Genomic DNA, 19390 nt, shown 5'->3' on the forward strand with positions numbered 1-19390 from the left:
TCAGGTGTTTCTTAATTAGAGAATGGATAAAAAGACAAAAAGGAACAAACTACTGAAACATACAACAACATGGATGAGTTGCAAATGCATTCTAATAAGTGAAAGAAGCCAGAATCAAAAGACTACATACTGTATGATTCTATTTGTACAACATTTTTCTGTTTTTAATAGCTTTATTGAAATGTAATTTATATACCATGCAATTCACTCATTTAAAATGTACAATTCAATGGTATTTAGTATAGTCACAGAGATCTGCAACCATCACTGCAGTCAAAATTTTAGAAGATTTTTGTCACCTGAAAAAAACTCATATTCTTTAGCTTTCACCTCCCTGTCTTATTTCTCCTCTCCCCCAGTCCTAAATAACCATTAATCTATTTTCTGTCTCCAGATTTGCCTATTATGGGATATTTCATATAAATGAAGTCATATAATATGATGAATTTTGTGACTGACCTCTTCACTTTACATTGTGATTTCTTCCCCCCTGCCCCCACCACAAATAGGCCTTTTAATTTGACACTATTAAAAGTCTGAATGTTAAACAGATTCTTGGACTGATGGTTCATATCTATCAGCTCATTCAACTTTAGCACCTTTCTCATCCTTGGTAGCTTTTTCAAAACTACTACTTTCATCATGAAGCTACATGAGTTTTCCCGATTCAAACTTGGGCTTCTTCATTTTTACTTTCCTAATGAAGACATCATGGAGAGGATAAATAGTCAAGCCTTTTCTATGTCTTTTCCAGTGCTGTCTGGAATCAATTTATTGACCACTTCTTTCAAGTCATTTGTCTGCACCTCTCAGGTCATGATTTCCATCATCTTCTGGATTTGGCAGACCTGTTAGTGTTAATTGTAAGAAGTCTTCCATATATAATTGTTGCATATTTTAGTAAAATCAACACAAAACAGACAAAGTAAATAATCATCGGTAGTCTTGACATCAGTGTGAACTTAAATCATGGTCTGCTATTTTTTAACTGTGGAACACATTTTGTCACAGGTAAGATCCATGCCATGGACCTTAGTCAGGCATTTTTGCCCTGAACATCTTCAGGATCAGCTTGAATTTTCTAAATGCAACTTCATCATTCTGCACATCAGACAAACTCACTTCAAACACATGATCCTTGAGGCCATCAGATGCAATTTTGATTCCTTGAGTCCTGGTGACAAGTGTCTTTCCCATAGTTATGTTGAACATAACAGGTGCTTTCACATCATGCCAATCTTTCTTAGAAAATGGATCAAGCTATTTGAGCCCAGGAGGTCGAGGCTGCAGTGAGCTGTTGATCACACCACTGCACTCCAACCTGGGCTACAGAGCAAGACCTTGTTTCTAAAAAGGCAGGAAGGCAGGAAGGCAGGAAGGCAGGAAGGCAGGAAGGCAGGAAGGAAGAAAGGAAGGAAGGAAGGAAGAAAGGAAGGAAGGAAGGAAGGAAAGGAGGGAGGGAGGGAGGGATTTTAGACTTGCCAGCCTCCATGATTGTATGAGCCAATTCTTTATAATAAATGTTTTTATTTATTTTATTTTATTATATATATATATTAAAAAACTGCACTATCTATCTATCCTCTCTGTCTCTCTCTCTACTATATATAAAAATAACCTCTCTGTCTCTCTCTCTCTTTACATACATATATATGTATATATATATTTTCATCCTACTAGTTCTGTTTCTCTAGAGAACCCTGACTGATATGCTAGCTGAACTCATTGAATAGTTCTGTTTTTTTAGAAGATTCCTGATTATTTTCTGTATCTTAGTTTTTTTAGAGGATTCCTGAGGATTTTCTATATACAAAAGCATGTCATCTGCAAATAGATATAGTTTCAGTTCTTCCTTTCTAATCTGGATGCCTTTTATTTCCTTTCCTTATCTAATTGCCCTGGCTAGAACCTCCATTACAATGTTGAATAGAAGTGAAGAGACATCCTTGTCTTGTTTCTAATCTTAGAGAAGCATCTAATTTTTCACCATTAGGTATGGGTTTTTGTTTTAGGTGCCCTTTGTTATGTTGAAGAAGTTCCCTTCTTAGTCTCCTGAGTGTTTTTTTAATCATGGAAGGGTGTTGGATTTTGTCAAATGCTTTTCCTGCATCTCTTGAAATGATCATGTGATTTTTGCTTTGTATTCTTTTGATATAATGTATTACATTAGCTGATTTTCAGATATTAACCCAAGCTTACATTCCTGAGATAGACCCCTCTTTATCACTGTGTGTGTGTGTATCTGTGTGTGTGTGTGTGTGTATGTGTGTGTATATTTATATTGCTAGATGTTTTGCTAGTATTTTGTTGAGGATTTTTGTGTCTAATGCATGAGAGATATTGATCTGTAGTTTTCTTATGTTGCCTTTGGTTTTGGTATCAGGATAACACTGGCTTCATAAAAATGAGTTGAATTAGCCCTGCACAGTGGTGCACACCTGTAATCCCAACTACTCGGGAGGCTGAGGCACGAGAATTGCTTGACCCTGGGAAGCAGAGGTTGCAATGAGCTGAGATAGCACCAGTGCACTCCAGCCTGGGCAACAAAGTGAGACTCTGTCAAAAAAAAAAAAAAAAAGCATGCATGAGAGAAATGATATGAAAAGTTTTTACTTATCTTCTACTTTTTGGAAGAGTTTGTGAAGAGTTGATATTAATTCTTCTTTAAATGTTTGGTAGAGTTTAGTGGTGACACTATCTGTGACTGGGCTTTTCTTTTTGTGGATAGTTTTAAAAATTGTTAATTCAAGGTCTTCACTTGTTATAGATATATGCATATTTTCAATTTCTTCTTGAGTCGGTTTTGGTATTTTGTGTAATTTAGGCAATTTCCATTTCATCTAAGTTATCTAATTTACTGACATATTGTTGTTCATAGTATTCCTTTATAATGCTTTTTATTTCTGTAAGGTCAGCAGTAATGTCTGGTCTTTTATTTCCAATTCTAGTAATTTTAGTCTTTTATTTACTTGGTCAAGCTGGCTAAAGGTTTGTCAGTTTTGTTGATCTTTCAAAGAATCAGCCTTTGGATTCACTGATTTTCACTATTTTTTAATTCTCCATTTCATAAATGTCTACACTAATCTTTATTATTTCCTTCCTGTGCTTGCTTTAGGTTTAGTTTGCACTTTTTCCAGTGTCTTAAGGTGGAAAGTTAGGTTATTTGAGATCTCCTTTCTTAATATAGGCATTTACAGTTGTAAATTTTCCTCTAAGCAATGCTTTAGCAGTGTTATGTTTTGTTATGTTGTATCTTCATTTTCATTTATCTTGAAGTATTTTCTGATTTCCCCTTTATTTTTTTGACATGGTATCTCTCTCTCTGTCACCCAGGCTGGAGTGCAGTGGAATGACCTTGGCTCACTGCAACCTCTGCCTCCTGGGTTCAAGCGATTCTCCTGCCTCAGCCTCCTGAGTAGCTGGGATTACAGGCATGCACCAACATGCCCGGCTAATTTTTGTATTTTTAGGTAAAGACGGGGTTTCACCATGTTGGCCAGGCTGGTCTCAAACTCCTGACTTCAAGTGACCCACCCGCCTCAGCCTCCCAAAGTGCTGGGATTACAGGCATGAGTCACGTCTGATTTCCCTTTTGATTTATTCTTTGATCCATTGGTTATTAGGAGTATGTTGTTTAATTTCCACATACTTTTTTTAATTTAATATTTTTATTTCCATAGGTTATCAGGGAACAGGTGGTGTTTAGTTACATGAGTAAGTTCTTTAGTTATGATTTGTGAGATTTTGGTGCACCCATCACCTGAGCAGTATACACTGCACTCAATTTGTAGTCTTTTATCCCTCACCCCCTTCCACATACATTTGAGTTTCCCATTAGTTTCTAGTTTCATTCCAGTGAGGTCAGAGAACATACCTTTTTTTTTGAAATGGAGTCTTGCTCTGTAACTCAGGCTGGAGTGCCTTGGTGCGATCTCAGCTCACTGCAACCTCCGCCTCCTGAGTTCAAGCAATTCTCCTGCCTCAGCCTCCCAAGTAGCTGGGATTACAGGCATGTGCCACCATGCCTGGCTAAGTTTTTTGTATTTTTAATAGAGACAGGGTTTCACCATATTGGTCAGGCTGGTCTCGAACTCCTGACCTTGTGATCTGCCCGCCTTGGCCTTCCAAAGTGCTGAGATTACAAGCGTGAGCCACTGCACATAGTCGAACATACTTTTTATTATTTCTATCCTTTTACATTTGTTGAGGTTTGTTTTGTGCCTTAACATATGATTTACAGGCTGGGTGCAATAGCTCTTACCTGTGATCCTAGCACTTTGAGAGGCTGAGGCAGGAGAATGGCTTGAGGTGAGGAGTTTGAGAGACTAGCCTGAGCAACATAGTGAGACCCAGTCTCTACAAAACAACAACAACAACAAAAACAAAAACAACAACAACAAAAACAAAAACAACAAAAACAACCAACCAATCAACAAAAACCAGCCAGATGTGATGGCATGGTGCCCATGGTCCTATCTACTTGAGAGGCTGAGCTGGGAAGATTGCTTGAGCCTGGGAGGTAAAGGTTGCAGTGAGTTGTGATCACTCCACTTCTCTCCAGCCTGCGCAGCAGAGTGAGACCCTGTCTCCTTGACTCAAAAAAATGTAAATATGTGCACTTGAGAAGATTGTATATTCTGCTGTTACTGGGTATAGTGTTCTATATATATCTGTTAGGTCTAGTTAGTTTAGACTGTCGTTCAGATATTCTGCCTAATTGTCCTATTCATTACTGAAGTTCAGGTATTGAAGTCTGAAGCTGGTATTGCTGAATTGTCTGTTTCTTCCTTGATCAGTTTTTCTTCATATTTTTTGTGTTCTAACATTAGGTGCATATATTTATATTTATTTTGTTTTCTTGACAGGTTGAACCTTTTATTATCCCCAGATGCCCCTCATTAGCTCCAGTTACAACCTCTGCCTTTTGATTGGTTTAATTCATTCATGTTTAATGTTACTATTGATATATTTGGTTTATGACAGTCATTTTACTTTTTATTTCTATGTGTCTTATGTCTTTTTATTGTACCTCTATTCCTCTTTGACTTGTTTTCCTTGCACTGAGTGAATGAAGCATTTTAATCTTTTTTCACTATTTTTTTGAATTTCTTTAGTAGTTGCACTAGGGTTTATCATGCACATCCTAACTTATCAGAATCAGTTTCAGGTTTATACTAGCTTAATTCCAGTGAGACATGGCAATGTTACCCTTATATAGTCTCTTTTCTCCCTTTTTGATATTATTTTTATGTGTATTACATCTATTAATGACACAAGATCAACAATTATTGTTTAATTGGTACTTTATCATCTGTAGCTATTTCCTTGCCCAAACAGCTTTTCTCCTACTCACCTTCTTTGTACTATTATTGGCAAATATACTACATTTGTTTAAGTTTTAGGTCAAGCATATACCATATGCATGTTATTTTACACAACTTATTATATAAAATTTAGTTCATTTAAGAGAAGAAAGGAGAAAAATGTGCATTCACATTGCCTTTTATAATTGCATTATAAGAGCACCTTTACTGATGCTCTTTGTTTTCTCATGTCAGTTTGAATTATTGTATGTGTTGTGATAATTTTCAGCCTGAATAATTTTCTTTAGTATTTCCTGTAAGATGAATCTGCTAGCAAAATTCTCTCAGTTTTTGTTTATCTGGGAGTGTTTTTATCTTACCTTTGTTTTTTAAAGATAGCTTTGCTGAATAAAGAATTCTTGGCTGACAGTTTTGTTTTTCTTTGAGCTCTTTGAGTATGTTGTCTCAATACCTAACTGGCCTCCATTGTTCCTGCTGAGAGGTCAGCTGTTTGCCTTATTGAGGTTCCCTTGTTAGTAATGAGTCATTTTTTCTCTCGTTGTTTTCAAGATTTTCTCCTTGTCTTTGGTTTTCAGCATTTTTACTATGATACGTCTATTTGTGGATCTTTTTGCTACTCAGAAGTGCATCCTTAGGTCACCCTGGGATAATGGTGGTTGATATGCCTTGTATATTTGTCCTGCCCAATCCTCATGTTGAAATGTAACTGGAGGTGGGGCCTGGTGGGAGGTGTTTGGGTCATGGGGGCGGATCCCTCATGGTTTTATGCTGTCCTTGTAATGGTGAGTTCTTGCAAGATCTGGTTGTTTAAAAGTGTGTGGCACCTCTGTGCTCTCTCTTGCTCCCACTCTTGCCATGTGAGACACCCCTGCTCCCCCTTCGCCTTCTGCCATGATTGTAAACTTTCTGAGACCCTCACCAGAAGCTGATGCCAGTGCTCTGCTTTCTGTACAGCCTACAGAACCATGAGCCAATTAAACCTCTTTTCTTATAAATTACCCAGCCTCAGATATTTCTTTGTACAAACACAAGAACAGCCTAATACAGCGGTTTCATCTGGGCTTTCTTCGGCCAATTCTTTCCCTTCCCAGTTATTAAACACAACTAATTGCTGGTGATCGCTCCATTATTTTTATCAGTGTCCCAGGCATATATTACTCTACAGTTTAATCCAATCAAATTTGGACTTCTTTAAAGGGATAGTTACTGAGGTTCCAGTGTTTGTAATTTGTTCTGACCACAGGAGGACTTCTCTCAGTTATCTATTGCCTGATTCTCTCCTGAAAACTAGCCAGCCTACAGTTTAGCAAATATCTCTAATGAATCTACCAATCTCCTTCCAATTGCTTTTTGATACAACCTCCATTGTATTTGAGCATGTCCTTATCCTTGAACTTCTCGATGCTCTGTTGCAATAAAGTCACTGTCTTTGGAAAGAGATTAGGAGCTATCTATTTTATGCACTACTGATTTTTTTTCCTTGGAAAAATATCTGAGCCACAGCTCTGGAGCTAGGTATGGAGACATGGTGTGCTTGTCTCTGAGTGACACTCAGCTTTAGGAGCTGAATGCCAAGTGGAGGGGGGACAGTAGACTCAGATCTTCTCAGCTTGCCTCTCCCAGCATAGAACCACTGCCTTATAAGTCAGGGCAAGGGTGATTGAGACCTCAGCATTCTCAGTGGTACTGTACCCTAGGCAGAACTTCCATCTCACCATGAGCCCCCACCTCATGGCCATACTCACATAGAATTTAGCAATAGTTGGAGGCAAGAAGAAAAATACTAATGTTCTTTCCCTCCCATGAAGATAGCCCTCAGAGTGGGAGCTTGGGAGAGAGGGAGGCTTGTGTTCTTGGCTATCCCAATCTATAATGGAATGGAGTGGAATGTAACTGAGCTGGGAGGGTGGAGGGAATGGTTTTGGTTCAAATACCACCAACTTTTGTTGTTCTTGGCAAATTTTAGAAGATATTCTTGAACAGAGGCTTCTTCAATTACTGTATGCCTTTAGGTATAACAGAGACTTCAATTTTTAAAAACAGTTTTTAGCAGTTTTGCTGGAGAGCTGTTCTGTGGAGCTCCTCACACTGACATGTGGGAAATTGATCTCTTACACAATATTCTGGCAAAGGCAAAACTATAGGGACAGAAAAAAATCAGTAGTTGCCAGGGCTGAGAGTGAGGTTTAACTACAAAGGGACATGGAGGAGTTTTGGGGCTGATGAAACTGGTTTATAGTTTTATTGTGTATACATTTGTCAAAACTCACAGAACTGTACACTAAAAAGAACAATTTTACTGCATGTAAATTATACCTCAATAAAATAAAAGGGGAAAAGCTATTATAAATATGCTCAAATATTTAAAGGAATATGTAAATATAATGAGAAAAATGGAAGGAGTTTTTGAAAAGGTCCAAATAGACCCTAGGGCTGAAAAATACCATATCTGAAATTTTAAAATATCACTGGATGGGTTTAACAGCAGATTAGAAGTTATAAAAAAAAAAAAATCAGTGAACTTGAAGTAGAATATAGAAGTTATTCAAATTAAAACATAATGAAAAAACAAAATGAAAAGAATGGGGCCTCGGTGACTTACAGGACAACATCAAACAGTCTAAGCTATGTGTAATTGAAATTCCAGAAATTTGGTGGGATTTTAAATGATAATGTCTGTAAATGTTACAAACTGATGAATTATATCAAATAAGGAAGAAATAATACTAATTTTGAACAAAGTCTTTAAGAATATAGAGGAGAAGTCTTCACAACTCATTTTATGAGGCCAGAATTATCCTGATACTAAAACTGAAGACATTCCAAGAAAACAAAACTATGAACCACAATATCTCTCATAACTATAGTTGCAAATGTCCTTGACGAAATAGTAGAAAATTGAATCCAGCAATATATGGAAAGGATAATGTGTCATGACTAATGTGGTTTATCCCAGGAATGCATGGTTGGTTTAAAATTTGAAAATTAACCCATGTAATTCCCCATGAAGGAGAAGAACCACACGATCATCTCTACAGATGCAGAAAAAGTATTCAACAAAATTCAACATCCATTTGTGACTTGAAAAAAATGAAAACTTTGGCCAGGCACAGGGGCTCACGACTGTAATCCCAACACTTTGGGAGGCCATGGTAGGCAGATGACGAGGTCAGGAGGTTGAAACTATCCTGATCAACATGGTGAAACCCCGTCTCTACTAAAATAGAAAAAAAAAAAAAAAAAAATTAGCTGTGCCTGGGGGCGCGTGCCTGTAGTCCCAGCTGCTTGGGAGGCTGAGGCAGGGGAATCATTTAAACCCAGGAGGCAGAGTTTGCAGTGAGCCAAGATCGTGCCACTGCACTCCAGCCTGGTGACAGAGCAAGACTCTGTCTCAAAAAAAGAAAAGAAAAGAAAAAATGAAAACTTCAAGAAAACAAGGAGTGTAAAGGAACTTCCTCAACTTTATAAAAGACATTTACAAATAACCTAAAGGTCATTACTATACTTAATGGTGAAAGATTAAACACTTTGCACCTAAGACAGGGAATAAGACTCTTGCCGTTTATAGTCAACATTATACTGGGGGTCCTACCAGCTAATTAAGGTAGGAATAAGAAATAAAGGTATATAGATTGGAAAGGAAGAAGTAAAAGTTAAACTTTTTTAAGAATGACATGATTGTATAATAGAAAATCCTAAGAAATCTGCAAGAAAGACACCACCAGAACTAATATATAATACATGAATTTAGCAAGGTCACAGATTAATACATAGAAATTTATTGTATTTCTATTATCAATGAAAAACTGGATATGAAATTTCTAAATACCATTTATAATACTGTAAAAATTTATGAAATATTTAGGGCTAAATTAATAAGACATATGAGATGTATACAATGAAAATTACAAAATGTTGCTGAGAGAAATTAATGAAGACCTAAGTAAATGCAGATATGTACCATATTCATGGATTGGAAGACTCAAGTAAGATGCTAATTTTCCCCAAATTGATCTATACATTCAATGCAATCACAGTCAAAACTTTATAGCCTTTTTTTTTGTTTTTGTAGAAATTGACAAGTTGATTCTAAAATTTAAGTGGAAATTGAATGAAACTATAAAAGTCATAAAATTTTTGAAAAAGAACAAAGAGAACTTTATCAGATTTCAAGACTATAAAAGTACAGCAAACAAGATAAGGTGATATTATGCTAAGGATAGACATACAGATCAATGGAACAGAACGGAGAGTTGAGAAGTAGACCCACACACATATAGTCAATAATTTTTTATAAAGGTACCAAGGTAAAAGGTAGTTTTTTTTTAAACTAATAGTACTGAAACAACTGGATAGTCATATGAAAAAAAAATGAACCTCAATCCTTACCTCACATTGTACACAAGATTGACTATAACTAGATTAAAGACCTACACATAAGAGCTAAAATTATAAAACTTCTGGAAGGAAACATGAGATAAAACTTTTGGGAAAAACTTCTTAGGCAGTTCCCTAAAAGTACTAACCATGAAAGAAAAAAATACTGACAAGCTGGACTTTATCAAAATAAAAAAACTTATCTCCCAAAGACATTATTAAGAAAATGAAAAGGCAAGCCAAAAACTGGGAAAAAAATATTCTTAATACCTACATCTGACAAAGAACTTGTATTTAGACTATATTTAAAAAACATTTACAACATAATAATAAGACAAACAACTCCCTTTTTAAAAATATCAAGAATTTGAAGACATATCACAAGAAAATATGTATTAATGGGCTGGGCACGGTGGCTCACATCTGTAATTCCTGCACTTTGGGAAAAAGTATTAATAAAAGATAGTTTGAAAGATGACATACTTTCATAGGAATTGATAAGAACACACAGAGAGATCAAATTCTTCCACTTGGTTTTGGATGCTTTGTGTCATTATCCTGACTTTGTTCACAATTAAGACTTTGAAATTCTCAGAATAGGAGAGGAGAAAAATTTGAATGAAGCTGGTCTAAACATAAGGTAGAAAAAAAGCCTTCAGATAATCCTGATGACACTTCTAGTTACCTTTTGCTTCCTTTCCTTACCAAATTTCTCACAAGATGCTTTCTATTTGCTGTACCCCTCCTTACCGGTTTTTCCATGCAGGAAGCTGGCTTCTTCTCCCACCTTCACTTCCCCAACTACTCTCTTCAAAATAAACAATGACTTCCTAATTAGTAGATCTCACAGTCTCTGTTCCTTTTTCATTCTTCTTGATCAATTTTTATTTTAGTTTTTAGAGACAGTCTTGCTCTGTTGCCCAGGCTGGAGTGCAGTGGTACAATCATAGCTCACTGCAGCTTTGAACTCCTGGGCTCAAGCAATCCTACTGTCTCAGCCTCCCAAGTAGCTGGGACCCAGGTGTGTGCCACCATGCCTGGCTAATGATTTTTTGTAGAAATAGCGTTCTTGCTTTATTGCTTAGGATGGACTTCAACTCCTAGGCCCAAGCAATCCTCCTGACTCAGCCTCCCAGGAAGCTGGGACTACATTTGTGTACCACCACGCATGACTAATTATGTTTAAAAAATTTTATAGAGACTAGGCCTTGCTATGTTGCCCAGGCTGGTCTTGAACCCCTGGGCTCAAGCAATCTTCTCACCTCAGCCTCTCAAAATGTTGAGATTACAAGTGTGAACCATCACACCCAACCTTGATCTTTTTTTATATTGATGATATACTCATTTTAAAACAGTCCTTCTTATTTCTATGATACACTTCTCATTCTTTGTCCATCTGTTCTCATTCTTTTTCCATCCACTTCCCTCTTTTGCTTTTGTTCCTTCTTCCACCTCTAATTGTGGGCATCCCCAAACATCTCCCAAGATCTTTGACCATATGCTTTTCCAGCTCTATATGCTTTCCTTTGGAAGGTTCATCCATTCTCAGGGTTTCAAGCATCACATGTATGCTGTCAACTTCCATATGTGTTATCTAGAGCCCTGATCATCCCCAAGAGCTCCAGTTCTATATATTTAACCTTCTATTGGGCATTTGTACTTTAAGTTAACACTGTCATGTCAAATCCAGTATGCTCATCTTTTTATTCACCACTGCCTTCCCCTTTCCACACATAGAACAAGTTTCTCTACCCAGTTTCCTTCCTTCTCAGCATCACCTTTACCTCAGTGTCTTAAGTTCAGAATCTTGAAATCATTCTCCTGCATTATCCTCATTTAGTCAAGTATCAGAATTCCCCTAAGCCTTCCCTTTCCAGTCTGTTCTTACTGCTAAAACTCAAGTCCAGACTTTCATCCTTTCCTATTTGAATTACTACCACAGCCTCCAGGCTCTCCCACAGCCTCCTCCTCTAGCCTAGATACCACTGCCATCTAATCTTATTTAAATATAACTTTCCTCATATCATTTCCCTAATCAAAAATATCTCATGAGTCCTATTTCCGACATCAAGTCTAAACACCTTTTCCTGGCTTTCGGGCTGCTTGTAGCCTGGCTCCACCTTATCTGTCTTATTACTCAACATGTTCCCCTTCCTTGAGTTAGGTCAGTTTTCTCATTGTCACGAGAACTGGCCAAGTTCATTTCTTCCTCTGTATCTTAACAAGTGTATTTTCTCTTGTCCAGAATGCCTTTCTTTCCATTGGCCCAACTCATATCCATTTTGCAAGAGAATTGTCTATGCTTCCTGTGTCCAATTCCCTGCTTTCTGTTCTCTTTAACCCACTTTAATCAAGCTTTTATCACCACCACTTTACTATTCACGCCATAATTCTTATTACTTTCCTATCATTAGTCACTTCCTCAGTCTCTCCCATCTCAGTAAATGACACTATCATTTACTTAGTTGCTCCAAACCTAAAAGCCACCCTTAGTTCTTCTCCCTCATAACCTATATCCAGTCCATCAGTGAGTCTAGTGAGTTTTCCATTCAAAATATATTTCAAATCTGGCCACTTCTCACTATCTCACTGCTACCACTCTGGCCCAAGCAAACAGTACCTCTCCAGTGGTCTTCTTGCTTTCATTTTTGCGCTTGCACAGTTTATTTCACACAACGTATCTTTAAAGATGTCAATCTGTTCATGTCACTTCACTGTTTATGGCTTTTAAGGCCATACCTGATCTGCTCTAGCCCAAGGCTCTGACCTTACCTTCTTTCAATTTCCCCTTACTTCCTCTTCTCTATTTTCTCCGGCCTTCTTTCTGTTTCTACAATAAACTAAGCTTTTTGACACCTCACTTACACATGGACACATTTCAGAATAGTCACTAGATAGGTTAGAAAAGAATAAGTGTTTTCAGTTTCCACAATATTTGTCACTAAAATATGTATGATATTGACAGGAAAAACTTTTTTCTGAAATCTACATTTTTGTATCAGTTTATTTTTATTTTGAAATAATCTCAAGCTTACAGAAAAGCTGCAAGTACACAGAAATCATGTTTTATTTTCTGAGCCATTTGCTTTATCACCCCATATACTGTACTATGCAATTCCTGTAGGCAAGGACATTCTCCTATATATTCACAATATAACCATCAAAACTGAGAAATCAGCTTTGATTCGTTACTGTCATCTAACCTCAGATTCCTTTCAAGTTTTTCCAATTGTCCTAGTAATATCCATTATGGCAAAAGGATCCAGGTTAGAATCATGTGTTGCATTTAGTTAAATTTCTTATCTTCCCTTAGCGTGGAACAGGTCCTCAGTCCTTCCTTGACTTTCATGACTTTGACATGTCTTAATAGAACAGGCCACTTATTTTTTAGAATGTCCTTCAATTTGCATTTGTCTGATGTTTCCTCAAGATTAGATTCAGGGTATGCATCTTTTTAAAGAATAACATAGGGCTGGGCATGGTGGATTACGCTTGTCATCTCAGCACTTTGGGATATCGAGGCAGAAGGATCATCTGAGGCCAGGAGTTCAAGAACAGCCTGGGTCACACAGCAAGACCCGTATCTCTTAAAACTTTTTTTAAAAGTTAGCTGGGTGTGGTGGCACGCGCCTGTAGTCCTAGTTACTCCAGAGGCTGAGGCAAGAGGATCACTTGAACCCAAGAGTTTTAAGGTTGCAGTGAGAGCTATGTTCACACAACTATACTCCCGCCTGGGTGACAGAGTGAGACCTTGCTCATAAAAAAAAAAAAAAAAAGAAAAAAAAAAGAAAGAAGGAATATCACAGAATTGGTGCTGAGTAATCTTTACTTCCTTCAACTGACACATGATTTTGATTTGTCCCATTATCAATTATGTTTTATTTGGTCACTTGATTAAGGTGGTGTCTGTCAGCCTTCTCCGCTGTAAAGTCATTTTCCCCATTGTAATTAATAAGCAGTTTATAGAAAAGTAGTTAGAAATTATGTAAGTTATCCTGCTTCTCATCAAACTTCCCATTTATTCACTTATTTATATCAGTATGGACTCATGGGTCTTTATTTTATCTGTTACTAATTTATTATTTATTTTGATGCTCATATTCTCTAAGATTTTGCCAGTGGGAGCCTCTTCAAATTGGCTCCTGTGTTCTTTGACATGCCCCTCTAATTAAGTACTTCCTTACATCCTGTCACAAGCTGTTCCAGACTCGTCTTGTGTTTTCCCTGTTCCAGTCCTGGAATCAGCCATTTCTTCAAGGATCCCTGGTTTTTCAGTGGTTCCTTCTAGTAGCCACAATGTGATTTCTGTCAGTGGATAGAACTAGGGAATATATGTATGTACACACACACACACACATCTATATTTATGTATCTACATGAAAACCCATGATTTCACACCTATACCATCAATGCCAGTCCAATACTGTAGAGTTCATTCTAGCTTTATCACTTTCTATATTTGTAATTTTTCTCCATCAGTGAGAGAACTGGCTGCTGTTATCATTAGCTTATTTATTTGATCAGTTCCCTCAAATGTAACCAAACTCCAATCTTTGCCACCTTACATATAGACATCCATATCACACCTCTAGGACTGTTGACTCTACTCCCCAGACTGCCTCCTACCCGACTTGGGCTTTGACACTGTGCCTTGGGTCTTTTCCCCCATGTAGATGGCCCTCCTTACCCTGCTCAGGCTCTAACTCTGGCACTCCCACTGTGGGTCACCCACACTTGTGATGCCCTCCTTACTCCATTCAGCACTGACTCCCCAAGTCATGCTCGCCCTCCACATGGTTGCCCTCCTCACCCTGCACAGGCTCTAATATGGATGTTTAGCTTGCTCTGCCCCACCTGACGTTGGCTTTAGGATTGAGCTGTTTCTCAAGGATTGGGAAAAGGAAGAAGTAAGACCATATTTTATTTAGAAAATGCTTCCTACTTAGTGTAACTTTCACTATGAGTTGAGAAGGCTATAACATTTCTGTTCCCTTTGACCTAAAAAAGTGTATATTATTAGTATCTATCTGCCTTAAATACTGTAGCAATCAGTGGACCAGGAGCCAAATCATTTTTGAAAGAACACCTACCCTAAATGAATATAGAAACAAAACAACCAGATAAAAAAGAAAGATTCCTTCACATTTTTTCATCTTTTGTTCAAATGCTTTGGTATTATGGACATAGTCTCAGAATCACTATTGAGTGCTAATGGTTAATAAGTTCATGAACCTTACATTTTGAACAGGGTAGTTTCTGACGCCAGAGGTCCTTGGATCAAAATTAATTGTATCTTTTAAAACTGAGAAATGCAAATATTTAGTCACAATAACATTACTGTCATTCAGTCATACTACAAGATTTTGCAAGGCAGTGTCTACATTGAATTGATTGTCCCTTAAAACTTTAGAACTAAAACCTCTGCAAGATTGTCCTTGATAATCTTTTCATGGCAATAAAAGCCCTGACGAAGAGTCAGGGCGTTGTCATCAGAGAGACTAAACGCCTGCAGACTACAACTTTCCCAGGACAAAAATATTCAAGTTTGCCTCCAAACCTCTTCAAGATATAAACTAACCATTCCAAGAAGTAGTTTTTTCATTCCTACTGTTACTCTAAATTGTCTGAGAGGCAAATATAGCTTTTTTTCTAAATTAAGATATGTTATTATTGGACTTTTGTTTAATTCTAAGCCAAAATATACCCAAACTCCCACTACATTCCTTGGAAGCCCTAGATGCTGTTGAAGTGCTCTCTTGGCCACATCTCACTCCTTTAGGAGTCAGCACTCTCCATCTGTATCCTCTTGGGGACCACGAAAGGGAAAACAGCCTCTGTGACTTCTCCAACCAGGTGGGTCAGATTAGCTTTACAGTCCACTTACAGGGAGGCTAACAAAGCTCCTCTGTGGGTGTTTGAGCACATTTTACAAAACTGCTGATGACCTCATGAGCCAAAGAAACCAGGTCTCACATTGTGGACTAAGCCTAAATATTAATACTACTTTATATTTATGTAGTGTCTTTTTTCCAAGGAACTCCAGCCTCTTTACAGACATTATGTCACTAATCCTCAAAGCATCCCTGTTTGGTACATGGCAAATATTATCCCCCTCCCTTTTTTTTTTTTTTTTACAGTGATGGAAACTTGCAAGTTGGTGATGGAACCCAGCCCCCTGGTTCTTAGTCTATGCACTATACCATAAAAAAAGTCAGACGAATACTTTTTCAAGCTATTCATTGCTTCTTGGGTGGGATTTAAGAGGATGTCTTGGCTTGTATGCATTTCAGTTTTCAGTGTCCCTAGCTTCTATGATCCTCTTTTTCTTCTTCATTGTAAGTCAAGCATGTTCAAGCATATTTATTTTCCACTGTTGCATTTATGGGAACACTAGAAGTTTGTAGCTGAAATTTGAAGTGAAAGACTTTGGTATTGAATATGTAATTTCACTTATCACTCAGAGATCCCTTATACTTCTCATAACCTAAAAGAAATTAGATTTTTTAAAAAAATTCACCATGCCAGTTTAGAGCACATTTCATTTATAGCAATCACATTTTCACCAAAACTGGGTAATGTTCAGCTAAATACAACCAATTTGTATTGAATTATTAACATGTACCAGATATTGTACCAAACATTTTCAAACACGATCTTATTTTACATATATTAATACATATGTAATATTCCATGTGAACCTGTTAGATTTAATTCTTAAGTGTATAAACACTCTCCTAGAGTAGGGCAAAGGAAAAAAAATGAGGCATTAATAGAAATATGGCCTCAGTTGCTATATCCAAAAAAAATAAAAATAAAAATAAAAGAGCTCCCTCAATTCTCTCAGTGGAAATCCCCAGTGTAAATATTTCCACAAAAGAGGAAAATGTGAGTAACTTCTAAAAATCACCAAGAGTTAGCTTCATATCCACAAAGTTAAAAAAAAAAAAAAAACTTAAAAGTTTGGTTCCTACATAATTAACAACTATACAAAGCATAAAGAAGAGAATAAAACACAGCCATATCTAAGGATGACAAATATTTCTTGATTTCACTTGGTTAGACCCTTCCTAATCAGGATTATTAAAACCAGGAATTATGAACTATAGTGGTATAGCTCGCTCGCTTGCTCGCTCTCTCTCTTTCTTTTTCTTTCTCTTTCTTTCTTTCTTTTTCTTTCTTTCTTAATTTCCTCTCCTTTTCCTTTTCCTTCCTTCCTTCCTCCCTCCCCTCCCCTCCTGCCCTCCCTCCCTGTCTCCTTCCCTCCCTTCCTTCCCTCCCTCCCTTCTTCCCTTCCTTCCCTCCCTCCCTGCCTCCTTCCCTCCCTCCCTGCCTGTCTCTCTCTCTCTCTCTCTCTCTCTCTCCCACCCCTTCTCTCTTTCTCTTTCTTTCTTTCTTTCCAGGGGCTTGCTCTGTCACCCAGGCTAGAATGCCATCCACAGGTCACTGCGGCTTTGACTCTCTGGGCTCCTGCGATCCTCCCACCTCAGGCTTCCAAGGAGCTGGAACTACAGTGCATGCCACCACTCCTGGCTAATATTTGTATTTTTGGTAGAGATGGGGTTTCACCATGTTGCCCAGGTTGATCTCAAACTCCTGAGCTCAAGCAATCTGCCCAATCTGGCATCCAAAAGTGCTGGGATTACAGGCATGAGCCACCGCGTCTGACCCTGTAGTGGTAAAACTTTAGTCACAAAAATCAGTTTCACATCTCATTTAAAAATTCTTTTATGTGAACTACTGTCATGTTTTTTAAATTGGTGGACATCTGTAGCTTCGGTGAATTAGATAATGCCAGTGAAATGAGAGACAATGGGGAAAAATTAGAAAAGCTCTTCTAAATAAGGCAGAGAGTTTCAACTTTTAATCATCGAATTTTGAAAGCCCTCAGAATAAAAACGTACCATATGCCCTGCCATAATACTGTTCCACTCTGCTCTCTGGCCCAGCTAGATTCGAAATAGCCCTACATTTCTAAGTAAATAGTGCTTAATGTGAAACTGAGAAGTCCTACCACATCATGGAAAATATTTATAGGTTGGAAAATATGTATATTATGTCATACTTTAGGTATATAATCTAGCCATATTCTGTAGCATAGCTTTGCTGCAGTTTGTATTTAACAACCTTGAGTTTTTAAGAAAACATATTTGTATATTCCAAATGTTTGGTTTATCTTTCATAGGAAATATTAGCCAAAAGGAATACCCTGTATTTCAAGTAAAAACTTAGTGATAGGTTAATTTAAAAAGTGTTAGTTGAAAATGGAATGTTTGCCCTATCAGGGTTGCCATGCATGACTGACTGTGCTGATTGTGCACTGCATAATTCCAGGGATACCTAAAACATAGACAGAAATGTGAATGGCACCCCCTGGGGTTGAGCAACGCCTGGCAGCCCTGATTTTAAGTAAATAGTAAAGCTTTTGAAAATGCTCTTTTTTTTTTTTTTTTTTTTTTTTTTTCTGATTCACTACTGAAGACCAGTTGTGAGCTGCAGGAGGGCTTTTATTATTTTTCCTACTTTTTTGTGTATATGCAAGGTCTTTAGTTTTTTCCTCTCCATGTTGGTTCAAAAGACTTCCTTACTGACTGAGCTTCAGCACACTGCTCTGGCATTCTCCCAGTTCTAAGTTTTCATGAGTCAGGGAAAATGTGTGCACTCTGAAAAGAAGCTTGTCAGACATGCTCAGCCAGCCCAGGGCTAATTTATGAAGTCCCTCTCTCCATTCTTTTCCATCCACATTCTTACAGCCTACTGCTTGTATCTTTATTTAGCCCTGACTTCATCCTACCTGTGTTGGATGTTAGAGTTTGTTGTTTACATATCTGTGTTCCTTACTACCTTGAACTCTACTGCCCACCCCTGCTGTTCTGCTGCCATTGTGCCCTGCCCTTATCACCACCATAGCACTTAGCATGGTGCCTTGAATCTTCTGTTTGCCTGGCCCTCTTCTTTTACCTTTCCATTCTTTGGTTTTCTTTCATTTTCTTTAGTCAGGAGGAAAATACGTATTCTCTACATGGGGAGAATAAGTGGAGGAATGGGAAGAAAGCTCACCTCCATAAAAGACCAAGAGTGGCGCTGCAGATAGGTCTGTTACTTGGTCACAACCCTCCATTTCCTCATTTACTCTTACTGTGGCAGGGCCTAGCCCAGATTTAATAAAACAACTTGAAGAGAGTGATATCATGAATTTTATACCAGTTTTAAGTTTTTAGTGATGCAGTTGATTTTGAAATGACAACAGTACAGATGGTTTTTGCAAGGATGTAAAAGAAACTGGTAACAGTGGTTGTCTTTTAGAAGGGGACTTGAATGGTTCTGGGACAGCAGGGAGAGTTTCACTATATACCTGTATATTACCTTTTGAATTGCATATTATGTAAATGTATTAGCCGTTGAAACAGATATATAAAACTAACAAAAATGGAAGCAATTAAATAACTATACTTGAACTAAATTGATGCTGTAGAAAATTCTGTTAATTACAGCAAAGTGTTTGAATATATTTTTTCAAAGCTAGATCAGGAAGAGGAGAGGTATGATTATTCTCATTTTGTGTTAGAAATTTTAAAAATGTTTCATCATTTCCTGGATAAATATGAAACTTAAGTTTAGGTGTGTGCCCCTCATGTAAAACTTATCGTTTCTCTAAACACTCAACTACTTCTCTTTAGGGGTTTTCTATT

General features: G+C 37.5%; 1 protein-coding gene and 1 pseudogene across 7 annotated transcripts in view; one reads left to right on the forward strand and one right to left on the reverse strand.

Annotated features, from left to right (window-relative positions):
• Nucleotides 1–19390, forward strand: part of LOC105487250 (HORMA domain containing 2) — an 88997-nt gene that overhangs the window by 54306 nt on the left and 15301 nt on the right. The window lies entirely within an intron of this gene.
• LOC112427634 (small ribosomal subunit protein eS1-like) lies at nt 544–14481 on the reverse strand (annotated as a pseudogene).

This window comes from Macaca nemestrina, chromosome 15, assembly GCF_043159975.1.
Source record: "Macaca nemestrina isolate mMacNem1 chromosome 15, mMacNem.hap1, whole genome shotgun sequence".
NCBI lineage: Eukaryota > Metazoa > Chordata > Mammalia > Primates > Cercopithecidae > Macaca > Macaca nemestrina.